Here is a 15,937-nt window from a genome sequence, read left to right as displayed (position 1 = left end):
TCCATGTCTTCCTAGTCCACCATCTTGACTCTGCCCCCACATTTTGTGTTTTTGGTGTCATAGTTTACATCTTCATGTCTATCCCTTAACTGTTTATTGTAGTTATTTTGAGTTTACTATTTTTGTCTTTTAATCTTTGTACTAGCTTTTTTTAAATGGTTGATGGTACTGCCTTTACTATATATTTGTCTTTACTAGTGGGATTTTTTTTTCCCTTCCTATATATTCTTACTTCTTTTTGTAGTCTTTTCTTTTCCACTTAGAGAAGACCCTTAACACTTCTTGTATTGTTGGCTTGGTATTGGTGAACTCTTCTAGTTTTGCTTGTCTGAGAAGTTCTTTATCTCTCCTTCAATTCTGAATGATATCCTTGTTGGGTAGAGTATCCTAGATTATAGGTTTTCCCTTTTAGCACTTTTAATATATGATGCCACTCTCTGCTGGCTTGCAAAGTTTCTGTGGAAAAAATATATCTGATAACCTTATGGGGCTTCCCTTGTATGTGACTATTTGTTTTTCTCTGCTGCCTTTAATATTTTCACTTTAACTTTTGACATTTTAATTGTATGTCTTGGTGTGAGGCTGTTTGGTTTCATTTAATTTGGGATTCTCTGTGCTTCCTGTACCTGGAAATCTGTTTCTTCAGCTCTGGGAAGTTTTTGGCCATAATTTAATCAAATAATTTTCTACTCTTTCTCTTCTCCTTCTGGGACCCCAGTAATGCAAATGCTAGTATGCTTGATGTTGTCCCAGAGATCCCTTAAACTGTCTTCATTTTTTAAAGTTTGTTTTTCTTTTTGCTGTTCCAATTGAGTGATTTCCATTATTCTAAATTCCATATCACTTATGCATTCTTCTGTATCACCTAGTCTACTGTTAATTCCTTCTAGTGTGTTTTTCATTTCAGTTATTATATTCTTCAGCTTTGACTGGTTCTTTTTTTTAAATTTTCTAGTTCCTTGTTAAAATTCTCACTGTGTTCACCTATTTTCCCCCCAAGTTCAGTTAGCTTTCTTATTACTAATGCTTTTAAGTCTTTACATGGTAAATAATTTCTCTCTCTTTCATTAGTTGTTTTTTCAGGGGTTTTTCTTGTTCTTTTGTTGGAAACAAATTCTTCTGTCTTCTCATTTTGTTTAACTTTCTCTATCTCTATAAATTAGGTGAAACAGTTACCTATCCCAGTCTTGAAGTGGTATCCTTGTGTGGATGTGTCCCTATGCAGTTTGTGTGTGCCCAGTGGCTTTGGTGGAAGAAATGGGTCTGAAGTGAGCATGGGTCACATCTCCCCTCAGGGTGAGCTGGCAGCTATCACCTTGGTGGGAGGTGGAGCTGGAGATGGAGGGGCTTGAGCCAGAGCCAAGCATTGGCTGGCGCTTATCCTCTGCTCAGTGGCCATCGCTACCCTATCAGGTGTTGGAGGCGGGTCCCAAGGTGCTGGAGCAGAAGCCCTGAGGGTCAGGTGCAAGCTGGTTCTATTCCCTCTGTGTGTTTACTCTCCCTCCTTGCAGCAATGGCACCTTCACCCCTGTAGGGAGCAGCGCTGGGCCAAGAGGGGCTGAAATGGGTGCCCAGTGTAGGTCAGGACGTGCGCTGGGATGGCCCCAGCATGCCAGTCAGAGCTCCAGACATCTTCTGACCTGTTGCCTCTGCGAGCACCAGCACTAGCTGCCCTTGCCCGGTTCAGATGCAATGCTGGGTCCATACTGGCTTTATCTCTCCCAGGTGCACACTCTCCTTGGCAACAGCAGCCTTTGCCCTACTGGGGAGTTGTACTGGAGCAAGAGGGGCTGGAGCAGATGCCCAGTGAAGGAAGGGGCGTGCACTGGGGTGAGTACTGGAAACCACCCAGTGTCCCAGAGCAGTTTCAGTCTGCTTCTTCTGCCTTGTTCCTGGGAGTAAGCATGTATGTGAGTACATTCTTCATGAGTAGAGTCCTCTTTCTTAGAGCCCTCTAGTAAGTCCCACTGGTTTTCAAACCAGCTAAGGTGACTCATCTTCCCAGTATCAGACCCCAGGCCTGGGGTGTCCAAAATGTGACTCAAAGTCCTCACACCCCGGCAGGAGCCCATGATATCCCCTCCTTCTGTGTCCCTTGGTAGGGGTGTGGAGCTCTGATCTGATCACTTCTCTCCCCTTCCTACTCAACTCAGTGTGGATCTTTCTTTACAGTCTTGGCTGTAGAAGAGCCTTTCTGCCAGTCTCCAGCTTATTTTCAGTGAGAGTTGTAGATGTATTTTTGATGTATTCATCGAGGGATGGAAGCTCAACATCCTCCTACTCCACCCTCTTGATCTCCTCCTGGAAGTGTTTTCATGTAAAATATTTATTTATTAAGACAATCCTATGAGATATGAATCCTCATTTGATAGATGAGGAAATTGAGATCCTCCGGGTAAACAGTTTAGCCACAGAGCTGATACAAGAGACCAGGCCTTCTGATTCCAAGACTGGCTCTTTTTCCACTTCACTGTGTTTATATATGTGCTGGATTAATCATTTATTTTAATACTAAGCAGTGCTTAGACATGCTAGTTGCTCAGGGTTCATTACCTATTCCTCTTACCATGACATCTTAGTAAAGCATTTAAGATGTTTGTTGCATCCTGTATCCTGTCCTCTAGGATCTGTCAGTATAGACAGGAACAAAGGAAAAAAACCTAGTAACCAAATCAACAGGGGTATACAGAATTTCAGGGGCTTTATGAATCTTGTCTATTAAGGAAGTCATGTATATAATATCAGCAGTAGTGGGTTATGGTTATGGAAATCCATTCTTATTCTCTAGGTCCCCTTGGTCTCTGGCATTGGCTAACATGGGAGAGTAAAATGGGGAGACAATAGGCATTATTTCTCGTTCAAGTTAATTTTGACTGAGGTGCTGCTCTTGTTTCTGTTGTTTGGCTTGGGAGGAATTGCTGCCCCAAGGTGTTCTTAGGGTTCTTCCTATAATGATAGCTCTTATTCTATAGGTCAGGGCCAATGAGGGAATTCTGCTATTTTATTCTCTTAAACTGAAGAAACAATTACAGGATATGTGAACTCCCTGGGGAATACTATAAGTTGCCATTGGGTTAGAACTCCATTTATCACCTGACTCCCATAAGCCCCTGCTCAGACTGGTATATTGTAGAGTGGTATTATAGGTCATAAGGAATTAGTGTTAGCTGAGAGTTTGTGGCCAACATTCCCCAAAGATTTGAGAGTATTTTTCAGGTAAATGGCTAGAGGCCCATTTGGGCAAAGTCATGAAATTTAAAGGTCTTGATACTTGAGCATTCTGTTTTATATAAAGTATTTGTAAAGTTCTTCTTTTTATTTCTATTTTTGTAATAAAAGTCACTCAAAACTCTTAATTTTATCCTTGGAAGCTCCATGGTTTATAAGTCAGAGTTAGGTATCTCAGAGCATCAGGCCACTGATTACTATATATATTTCATGGTAATTGATAATCATCCTCACTTCATTTAGGGGTTGGTTTAGACATTCCAGCTGGGTCACCAGGATGGAGTGGGTTAGACTGAGGTAGACCGAGGAGGAGAAGCTATCTGAATTGTAGGGAGAGGGAGATAAATTGTGGCTCTCTGGGGTGGTGGGAAGGGAGGGAGATGAACTACTAGTTCAAGTTCAAGAAGGAACAAGGTCACCCTAGATTTAATCTTGGTCTAAAGCCCCCTAAGAGATTTAAGAGGATGGGAAGCAATTCTGGGACCATAGAGTTGAGCATTTTTATTTATTTATTTTGCTTTCTAAGGAAGATGGACTATGCCAGTGGGGAAGCCTTAGATATATCACACATCTAGATGAATTTTTATATGTTCATTTGGAAAGGAACCAGAGAGAGACCTAATCTGGAGTGCACTGGAGGGAGGGAGGAGGGGAGGGAAGGAGTGAGTAAGAGAGGGAGAGAGAGAGAGAGGATTGATTTGAATCTGAGGCTGTCGATTATAAACAGGGAGGGAGAAAAAGAGGCCTGTGAGACCAGGTGCTGCACAGGGGAAGGCCAGAGCAAGAATCCTCTGATGGCAAGACTGCCTGGAAGGCTGAGAATAGAAATGTTGAATATAGATTTTTTTTTTTTTTTTTTTTTTTTTTTTGCCTGCGTTGGGTCTTCGTTGCTGTGTGCGGGCTTTCTCTAGTTGCGGCGAGCGGGGCCTACTCTTCGTTGCAGTGCACGGGCTTCTCATTGTGGTGGCTTCTCTATTTGCAGAGCATGGGCTCTAGGCGCTCAGGCTTCAGTAGTTGTGGCACGTGGGCTCAGTAGTTGTGGCTCGCGGGCTCTAGAGCACAGGCTCAGTATTTGTGGCACACGGGCTTAGTTGCTCCATGGCATGTGGGATCTTCCCAGACCAGGGCTCGAACCCTTGTCCCCTGCATTAGCAGGCAGATTCTCAACCACTGCGCCACCAGGGAAGCCCTAGATTTTTAATATTTGCTGTGGTTGTGTACTCTTTAGTAGTCAAAGCAAGAGGAAAACACGACCAGTTCTATAATTTACAGTTTTTCATAAAAGAAGAATGTGGAAATTAGGTCGATAATAATAAAATTGACAATGGATTCTGCCTTTCCACTGTCTTACAAAGTTGGGGAAGTATGGTGATTTAGATTTTAGAAGAGAAATAATTTGGAGGATAAATTTGGCTTTGTCTTTAGGTGACCTAAACTTGAGCAATAAAGAACGATGAAGACTTCTGTTTCTGGCAATATAGTGGACTAGAGTATCTGGTACCTTTTCCAATGCAAAACATCTAGAAATGCTAGACAAAGTACAGCAGGCATTCTTTTCAATGCATATTTACAAGAATTTACAAGAAAGGAGGGGAAATTCCCATGGCCAAAACTCGAGAGTAAAATAAAAACTTGGAAGGGTTTGTAGGTCTTAATAACCAATGTGATTGGGTTTTAATGGCCTCACAAGGACAGGAGACAAGGCCTTATGTCTACTGGAGCTGACATTGAGATCTTTGTGCGTGAAGCAGAGACCTACAGTGGCAACCACAGTGAACAGGGTGGACTGAAAAATAACTTCTTTTGTCTGGGCACTGACTGAAAAAAAGTGTTTCATGATAAATGGTAACTACAGGACTATTCTCACATGGTTTAGGAGTTCAAATTTATATTGTTCACATACTCTAGTAACAGCCAAACAAATAAATTACCAAAAAAGTGAATCCTTGACACCTAGTAGAAGCAAGTGCAAAATCTGTCTGGAAGGACATACCCTCAATCCAGGCCCTGCAAAACAAATCACAGTTAATTCCCAGAAACTTCAGATATTGGAATTATTCGAATTTTAAAATAAATATGTGCAAGTGAGTAAATAAATCAATGAAAGAATAAAAATATAAAAGGAAATAAAACCTTACAAACAGAAGAGATTAGGTATTTGAAAAAAGAATTAAACAGAAGTTTTGGAAAATATAGAGTAATTAATAATAGAAACTCAATGGAGAGAAATCAGCTGATACCCTTATGGGAGTTCCCTTGTAATAGTACAGGGAACTATATTCAATATCCTGTGATGAACCATAATGGAAAAGAATATAAAAGAGGATGTGTATATTTGTATAAGTGATTCACTTTGCTATACAGCAGAAACTAACACATTGTAAATCAACTATATTTCAATAAAAAACCTCAACGGAAGGGTTAAATTGCAGACTATATGCAACTAAAGAAAGAATCCAGAATATTTAAGTTAGAAATTCAGAAATAATCAAGAATGTACCAGAGATAGTTAAAGAAGGATATTTTCTTTGGCTAGATTCCATACATCTCTTTGGATTACATTCTGGTTATTTTGGCATAGGAGCATTTATTACACCCCTAAAGAGAAGAAAATGAGTTAGTGCTCTAATTATTTAGAACTATATTATTAGCTCAAAGATAAGGTGATGTTAAAAAATATTAAAAATGGAAATTTTCTTATAGTCATAGACATGATATAGATTTTTCTCACCCTGTCATTGGCAGATGGGCATCCAAAGAGAAATGTGTGCCCTTGAATGCCTCAGTAACTTCTGGAAGAGAAAACACACAGTGTGTTTCCAAGAACATGGAGAAGGAAGAGTTGGAAAGTGTGATGAAATGATGGTAACTACTTTTTCTTATTCCAAAATTTTCAGGCAGTGTGCGTAATATACTACCATTTATAAAAAGAAAAAATATTTGATGCATTTACTTACATATGCATGTAATACATAGAAAACTGGCAAGAGGGGTTGCCTCTGGTGAGGGAAACTGGGTACCTTTGGGAATAAATAGGTAAGGGAGAGAGACTAATCTCTCTCTGTATATCAGTAATTCCCAAACTTTTTAGTCTGAGGACTCCTTTAATTTTTTAAAATTATAGAAGTTACCAAAGAGTTTTTGTTTATTTGAGTAATACATTTATTGAAGAGACTATCCTTCCCCCATTGTATATTCTTGGTTCTTGGCTATATATGGATCAGTTTATAGCTGGGGTCTCTGCTCTGTTCCACTGATCAGTGTGTCTGCTTTTATGCCAGTACCATACTGTTTTGATTACTATAGACAGAAAATCAGTAAAGGAACATTGATCTTAAATGACATATTAGAAAGGATAGACTTAACAAACATAGAAAACATTCTGTCCAAAAGGAACTGAATACACATTCTTCTTAAGCATACATAGAATGTTTTCCAGGATAGATCATATGTTAAGCTACAAAACAAGCTTTAATAAATTTAAGGTGATAGAATCATATCAAGTACCTATTCTGACCACAGTGGTATGAAACCAGAAAACAATTACAAGAAGAAAACTGGAAAATTCACAAATATGTAGAGATTAAACAACATACTACTGAGCAACCAATGAGTCAAAGAAAAAATCAAAAGAGAAATAAAGTACCTTGAGAAAATGAAAATGGAAATACAACATACCAAAAATTATGGAATGCAGCAAAGCCAATTCTAAAGGGAAATTCAGAGCGATAAATGCCTACATTAAGAAATAAGGATGGTATCAAATAAAGGACGAAATTTTACACCTCAAGGAGCTAGAAAAAGGAAAACAAATGAAGGCCAAAGTTGGTAGAAGGAAGGAAATTGCAAAGATCAAAGCAGAAATAAATGAAATAAAGAGTAGAAAAGAACAATGAAATGAAGAGCTGGGGTGTTTTTTTGTTTGTTTGTTTGAAAAGATAAAGTATACAAACCTTTAGCTAAGAAAGCCTTTAGGTAAGCAAACAAAATATACAAACCTTCACCAAGAAACAGAGAGGACTCAAATAAATAAAATCAGAAATGAAAGAGGAGATATTACAACAGATACCACAGAAATACAAAAAATTATAAGAGACTACTATGAACAATTATTTGCTAGTAAACTAGACAACCTAGAATAAATGGGTGAATTCCTAGAAACATAAAATCTTCCAACACCAAACCATGAAGAAATAGAAAATTTGAACAGACTAATAATGAGTAGGAAATTGACTCAGTAATCACAAACCTCTCAACAAAGACAAGACCAGGACTAGATGCCTTCAGTGGTGAATTCTACCAAACATTTAAACAAGAATTAATATCAATTCTCCTCAAACTCTTCTGAAAAGTTGAGGAGGATGGAATACTTTCAGACTCACCCAGGATTACCCTGTTACCAAAACCAGACAAGAATACCACCAGAAGAGAATGTTACAGCTCAGTATCTCTGATGAACATAGATTCAAAATCCTCAATAAAATATTTAGCAAATAAAATTCAACAATACATTAAAAGGATCATATACCATGATCAAATGGATTTTATTCCAGGGATGCAAGGATAACTCAACAACTGTGAATCAATCTATATGATAAACAACATTAACAAAATAAAGGGAAAAATATGATCATCTCAGTAGATGCAGAAAAAGCATTTGACAAAATCAACATCCAGTTATGATAAAACTCTCAACAATGTGGGTATAGAGGGAACATACCTCAAGATAATAAAGCCATATATGACAAGTCCACAGTTCCTTTAAAACCAGAAACAAGGCAAACAAGACAAGGATGCTCACTCTTACGACTTTTATTCAACATAGTATTGGTAGTCCTAGCAATGGCAGTTAGGCAAGAAAAAGAAAAAAAAGTCATCAGAAATCAGAAAGGAAGAAGTAAAACTGTCAATATTTGCAAATGACATGATATTATATATAGAAAACCCTAAAGACTTCACCGAAAAACTATTAGAACTAATAATAAATTCAGTAAAATTGTAGGATACAAAATCAATATACAAAAATCTGTTGCATTTCTATTCAGTAAAAATGAACTATCAGAAAGAGAAATTAAGAAAGCAATTCCATTTACAATTGCCTCAAAAAGATTAAAAAACTTAGGAATAGATTAACCAAGGTGAAAGATCTGTACATTGGAAAATATAAGACATTGATGAAAGAAATAAAAAAAACACAAATAAATGGAAAGATATTTCATGCTCATGGATTAGAAGAATTAATATTGTTAAAATATCCACAATACTCAAAGCAACCTATAGATTAAATTCAATCCCTATAAAAATTCCAATAGCATTTCCCACAGAAATAGAATTAACAACCCTAAAATTTGTATGGAACCACAAAAGACCCCAGATAGCCAAAGCAAGCTTGAGAAAGAAGAACAAAGCAGGAGACAACAAGCTTCCTAATTTCAAACTATATTACAAAGCTATGGTAATCCAAACAGTATGGTATTGGCATAAAGACAGACACAAAGATCACTGGAGCAAATAGAAAGCCCAGAAATAAGTCCAGACATACATGTCAATTAATTTATGACAAAGGAGCCAAGAGCATACAATGGTGAAAGGATAGTCTCTTCAATAAATAAACAAACAAATATATATATAATGGAATATTACTCAGCCATAACAAGGAAGGAAGTCTTGCCATTTGTGACAACATGGATGGACCTTGAGGGCATTATTCTAAGTGAAGTAAATCAGAGAAAGACAAATATTGTATGGTCTCACTTATATGTGGAATAAAAAACCAACCCCCCCCCAACACCCCTCAAACTCATAGATACAGAGAACAGATTGGTGGTTCCCAGATATGGGGTGGGGGGTGGGTAAAATGGGTGAAGGTGGTCAAAAGGTACAAACTTCTATTTATAAAATGAATAAGTTCTGGAGATGTTGTAGGGTAGGAGAGAGGAAAGAATGTCTTATACTCTTTTATCATACTTTATGGTGATATAATTAGTCTAATTTTGATACAATCCTGATTGATACCAACATAAAAGTAATATCATTTTAACTTCCTTAAAAAGTGTCTTTACTGGTTTTTAAAATTACAAAAGTAACTCACAGTTTAAAAAATTCCAATAATACAGAGGTAATATAACAAGAATAAATAAATAAAAGTCATTTCCCCCCCATCCGATTCCCCTAGAGGTAATCACCGTTCATTGTTTAATGTGAGATCTTTTCATGGTTTTTCTATGTATGTATATGCAAATAATATGTATACATATGTATGTGTATACAAATATATATGTGTGTATATACATTTATAAACACACCCTAGGATATATGTATTTATAAATCTACTTAAAAATTTTAAAATGTTAACAAAAAGGAGATGATAAAATACGTGCTTTTTCATATATTTCATTTCTCTGAACAATGTGGTATGAACATCTTTCCATATCAGTACATATGTATCTACTTCATTCTTCTTAGGTATAAAATATGGATCTAACATAATTAATCCCCTATATTTGGACAGTAAGGTTATTTTTATTATTATAAACAATGCTGCACTAAAATACAAGTATCTTTATACACATTTGTGCTTGTTTCTGGAGTCAGATTTCTAGAAGTTAGATTTCTGGATTAAAGGCTATGGACTTGAATATTTCTGTTATTTATTATCAAATTGTCCTTCCAGGGTGGTTGGCTTCCACATGGTTACAAACTCTTCCTGTGAATAGGACCAGACTGCAATATGTGATTGTTTTCAACAGGCTGGGAATGTGGTGCCTCAGAATTCCTTAAGCCTTTAGTCTTATTCAGGTAAGGGGAGGCTCAGTGATGTGTGGGCAAGGGCAGAGAGGCAGGGCTCATGCAGCAGAACTCTGCTTCTTCTCTACTGTCCTGAGCAATTCTGTTCTGGCCCAAATTTGCAGATCCACTCAGCATATCAAAAACTGCAGTTGACCAGACCCACCTATCTTAACAGTTTAACACTAGTTTTATTCAGGCATATTTTTGAGGGAATTTCACCTCCCATTTCCTCCTTTGCAAGAAATAAGTTATCAGTTATTCAGTAATCCCTGAGATGAATTCTAATACACATAATTTCCTGCATCTCCTTATATTTCCAGGATTGTTGTCCTGCAGTCATCCTGGCTAGCCCATTTGTCTTCTTTGTCCATTGACCATCACAGCAACCTGTGTGAAAAGCTTCCTTTGTCCTATCAGCAATGTCAAGTGTTGGCATGTGTTGTCTCTCAGTTTTCCTTGCAGGCTTGTTCTTGTTCATGTGATGACTTTAATAATTTTTGTGGTATTACTTCCCCCTCACCCCCTAATTTCTCATAAGTGGGTTTGTGGCCCGCCCAGTGAGTCCTGCTCTGAAGTTTCTTTTCTACAAGCCGTGCGTCAGTCTTCTTGTTTAAATTCTTTCCTAGTTCTTTGGATGTCTTCCTGTTTCTGTCACCTGCAGTACCATAGCTAGATCTGCTATCCATCTTTAGGGATCCAGCAATAAAAACCAAAGAAACAGGCTAGTTGGACCTTCACTGCTGGGCTCAGGATTTCTACCTCTCTTTCGTAAATATAGATCAAACATGGTAGGTAGAAGTAACCATATTCTTTTTGAAGGGAATCTTTGATCTTCAAAATTGTTGTATTTTATCGCTGTATTGAGCCATTGCAGCCCACATATAGTGGGAGGAAATGTTTAAGTTTTAAGCACTTGAAAGGCTTTTCTGCCAGAGTTAGCAGCGACTTGTCAGGCAAACAACATCTGAGGAGCAGATTTGATCTTGACAACCCTCATATGATAGGGCACAGGCTTTGAAATGAGAAACCAGGAAAGACTTTAGCGAGAAGGTGTCTATTTCGTGGCCTTATGGGTCTTTACCTGTCAATAGGTAATTTTTTAAAAAGCCTCCAAACAAAGGATATAGACATATAGATCTTTCATAGGGTGGAATCAGAACTGAATCTGTGTTATCAGCCAGGCTAGTCAGACTAGGGAGAGGCCAAGGTTAGTGGCTGGTAGTATGGCTGCTACCTGTGTTCTCATCATAACCAGGGTGCATGGTATAAGTGAATCACTGACCCTGTGGTTAATGGTCTGACCAATGTCCTTAGATCAATAAGCTTCCCATCCAGTGTGCTATGGATAATGGTGTGCAGAGAATGAGTTATAAGAATGCCAAGATGTTGACCTGATAGGACCTGGAGCATCAGGAGCACCTGGGCTGCTCACCTCTGGCTTCAAGTAATTTCTCTCATTTAAGTGTATGTTACAAATAGCATAATTTTCTCTGTGTTCCCTGAAGTGGAAAGATTGGAAACATTACCATGGCCTTGGTAAACCTGTCCTTGAAGTCTAGTGGTTAATGAAAGTATGGGATTGAGGATGGATAGAAATGCAGCATAAGAAGAAAACATGAAGTAAAATGAGCTCAGAGTAGTGCACTACACTAATGTGAAAAGAGTAAGGAGAGAAACAGGAATGCCATTGGATGGTTGGATGAGAGCAAATACAGTGATTTGTTGTTGTTGTTCTGGCAACAGAAAAAAAGAAAGTCCTTGAATTTTCCTTAAAGAAAAAATAACTCCTAGACTCTGAATGACATTTGTGTTTGCATCCATTCCACTAGACTGTGGACTTCTTGAGAACAGGTTCGGTGTTTTAAGTCTTTTTATCCCAAACACCTAACACAGTGTCTAATAAATAAATATTTGTTGAGACTCCAGGAAGGCTCATGCCAAGGAGTACTTCCCAGAACTTCTGCTGCCAGTGTCCTTGTCCTCAGAGTGAGACACAGCCACCCCCCCCACCTCTGCAGGAGACCCTTCAACACTAGTAGACATTTTACACGTCCTGGAACACAGGATTGCAGCACTTGAAGGCTCTGATCTTCTCATCCTACCAGAGGAGAGACCAAGGCACAGCAGGGACGGAGGCATGGTACAAGGGACCTTATGAAAATGATGCCCAATATTGAGAGGGCAGACAGCAGAAGCAAGAAGAACTACAGTCCTGCAGCCCGTGGAACAAAAACCACATTCATAGAAAGATAGACAAGATGAAAAGGCAGAGGGCTATGTACCAGATGAAGGAACAAGATAAAACCACAGAAAAACAACTAAATGAAGTGGAGATAGGCAAACTTCCAGAAAAACAATTCAGAATAATGATAGTGAAGATGATCCAGGACCTCGGAAAAAGAATGGAGGCAAAGATCGAGAAGATGCAAGAAATGTTTAACAAAGACCTATAAGAATTAAAGAACAAACACCTATAAGATTTAAAGAACAAACACCTATAAGAATTAAAGAACAAACAGAGATGAATGATACTGAAATGAAAAATACACTAGAAGGAATCAATAGCAAAATACCTGAGGCAGAAGAATGGATAAGTGACCTAGAAGACAGAATGGTGGAATTCACTGCTGCAGAACAGAATAAAGAAAAAAGAATGAAAAGAAATGAAGACAGCCTAAGAGACCTCTGGGACAACATTAAATGCAACAAATTTCACATTATAGGGGTCCCAGAGGGAGAAGAGAGAGAGAAAGGACCCGAGAAAATATTTGAAGAGATTACAATTGAAACTTCCCTAACATGGGAAAGGAAATAGCCACCCAAGTCCAAGAAGCGCAGCGAGTCCCATACAGGATAAACCCAAGGAGAAACACACTGAGACACATAGTAATCAAATTGGCAAAAATTAAAGACAAAGAAAAATTATGGAAAGCAGCAAGAGAAAAATGACAAATAACATACAAGTGAACTCCCATAAGGTTAACAGCTGATTTCTCAGCAGAAATTCTACAAGCCAGAAGGGAGTGGCATGATATACTTAAAGTGATGAAAGAGAAAAACCTACAACCAAGATTACTCTACCCGGCAAGGATCTCATTCAGATTCGATGGAGAAATCAAAAGCTTTACAGACAAGCAAAAGCTAAGAGAACTCAGCACCACCAAACCAGTTCTACAACAAATGCTAAAGGAACTTCTCTAAGTGGGAAACACAAGAGAGGAAAAGGAGCTACAAAAACAAAGTCAAAACGATTAAGAAAATGGTCATACGAACATACATATCGATAATTACCTTAAACACGAATGGATTAAATGCTCCAACCAAAAGACACAGGCTTGCTGAATGGATACAAAAACAAGGCCCATATATATGCTGTCTACAAGAGACCGACTTCAGACCTAGGGATACATACAGACTGAAAGTGAGGGGATGGAAAAAGATATTCCATGCAAATGGAAATCAAAAGGAAACTGGAGTAGCAATACTCATATCAGATAAAATAGACATTAAAATAAAGAATGTTACAAGAGACAAAGAAGGACACTACATAATGATCAAGGGATCAATCCAAGAAGATATAACGATTATAAATATATATGCACCCAACATAGGAGCACCTCAATACATAAGGCAACTGCTAACAGCTATAAAAGAGGAAATTGACAGTGACACAATAATAGTGGGGGACTTTAACACCTCACTTACATAAATGGACAGATCATCCAAACAGAAAATTAATAAGGAAACAGAAGCTTTAAATGACACAGTAGATCAGATAGATATAATTGATATTTATAGGACATTCCATCCAAAAACAGCAGATTACACTTTCTTCCCAAGTGCGCATGGAACATTCTCCAGGATAGATCACATCTTGGGTCATAAATCAAGCCTCGGTAAATTTAAGAACACTGAAATCACATCAAGCATCTTTTCTGACCACAGTGCTATGAGATTAGAAATGAATTACAGGGAAAAAAACACAAACACATGGAGGCTAAACAATACATTACTAAATAACCAAGCGATCACTGAAGAAATCAAAGAGGAAATCAAAAAATACCTAGAGACAAATGACAATGAAAACACGACAATCCAAAACCTATGGGATGCAGCAAAAGCAGTTCTAAGAAGGAAGTTTATAGCTATACAAGCCTACCTCAAGAAACAAGAAAAATCTCAAATAAACAATCTAACCTTACACCTAAAGGAACTAGAGAAAGAAGAACAAACAAAACCCAAAGTTAGCAGAAGGAACGAAATCATAAAGATCAGAGCAGAAATAAATGAAATAGAAACAAAGAAAATAATAGCAAAGATCAATAAAACTAAAAGCTAGTTCTTTGAGAAGATAAACAAAATTGATAAACCATTAGCCAGACTCATCAAGAAAAAGAGGGAGAGGACTCAAATCAATAAAATTAGGAATGAAAAAGGAGAAGTTACAACAGACACCGCAGAAATACAAAGCATCCTAAGAGACTACTACAAGCAACTCTATGCCTATAAAAAGGACAACCTGGAAGAAATGGACAAATTCTTAGAAAGGTATAACCTTCCAAGACTGAACCAGGAAGAAATAGAAAATATGAACAGACCAATCACAAGCAATGAAATTGAAACTGTGATTAAAAATCTTCCAACAAAAAAATGTCCAGGACCAGATGGCTTCACAGGTGAATTCTATCAAACATTTATAGAAGAGCTAACACCCATCCTTCTCAAACTGTTCCAAAAAATTGTGGAGGGAGGAACACTCCCAAACTCATTCTGTGAGGCCACCATCACCCTGATACCAATACCAGAAAAAGATACTACAAAAAAAAAAATTACAGACCAATATCACTGATGAATATAGATGCAATAATCCTCAACAAAATACTAGCAAACAGAATCCAACAACACATTAAAAGGATCATACACCATGACCAAGTGGGATTTATCCCAGGGATGCAAGGGATCTTCAATATACGCAAATCAATCAATGTGATACACCATATTAACAAACTGAAGAATAAAGACCATATGATCATCTCGATAGATGCAGAAAAAGCTTTTTACAAAATTCAACACCCATTTATGATAAAAACTCTCCAGAAAGTGGGCATAGTGGGAAACTGCCTCAGCATAATAAAGGCCATATATGACCAACCCACAGCAAACATCATTCTCAATGGTGAAAAACTGAAAGCATTTCCTCTAAGATCAGGAACAAGACAAGGATGTCCACTCTCACCACTATTATTCAACATACTTTTGGAAGTCCTAGCCATGGCAATCAGAGAAGAAAAAGAAATAAAAGGAATACAAATTGGAAAGGAAGAAGTAAAACTGTCACTGTTTGCAGATGACATGATACTATACATAGAGAATCCTAAAGATGCCACCAGAAAACTACTAGAGCTAATCAAGGAATTTGGTAACGTTGCAGGATACAAAATTAATGCACAGAAATCTCTTGCATTCCTATACACCAATGATGAAAAATCTGAAAGAGAAATTAAGGAAACACTCCCATTTACCACTGCAACAAAAAGAATAAAATACCTAGGAATAAACCTACCTAGGGACACAAAAGACCTGTATGCAGAAACCTATAAGACACTGATGAAAGAAATTAAAGATGATACCAACAGATGGTGAGATATACCATCTTCTTGGATTGGAAGAATCAATATTGTGAAAATGACTATACTACCCAAATCAATCTACAGATTCAATGCAATCCCAATCAAATTGCCAACGGCATTTTTTACAGAACTAGAACAAAAAATCTTAAAATTTGTATAGAGACAAAAAAGACCCCGAACAGCCAAAGCAGTCTTGAGGGAAAAAAACAGAGCTGGAGGAATCAGACTCCCTGACTTCAGACTATACTACAAAGCTACAGTAATCAAGACAATATGGTACTGGCACAAAA

At 37.6% G+C, this 15,937-nt stretch overlaps 1 long non-coding RNA gene across 2 annotated transcripts in view; it reads left to right on the top strand.

Moving 5' to 3' along the window:
• Window positions 1-15,937, top strand: part of LOC137211767 (uncharacterized) — a 90,519-nt gene that overhangs the window by 29,278 nt on the left and 45,304 nt on the right. The window contains exons 3-4 of one of the 2 annotated variants that reach the window (XR_010937208.1): window positions 5,974-6,093; window positions 9,902-10,026. This is a non-coding gene — a long non-coding RNA (uncharacterized lncRNA). The remainder of the gene's footprint in view (window positions 1-5,973; window positions 6,094-9,901; window positions 10,027-15,937) is intronic. The other variant, XR_010937209.1, reaches the window with a different exon arrangement.

Source organism: Pseudorca crassidens, chromosome 2 (assembly GCF_039906515.1).
Source record: "Pseudorca crassidens isolate mPseCra1 chromosome 2, mPseCra1.hap1, whole genome shotgun sequence".
NCBI classification, from domain to species: Eukaryota; Metazoa; Chordata; class Mammalia; order Artiodactyla; family Delphinidae; genus Pseudorca; species Pseudorca crassidens.
Note: the sequence above shows the minus strand (reverse complement) of the source record. Positions and strands in the feature narration are given on the sequence as shown.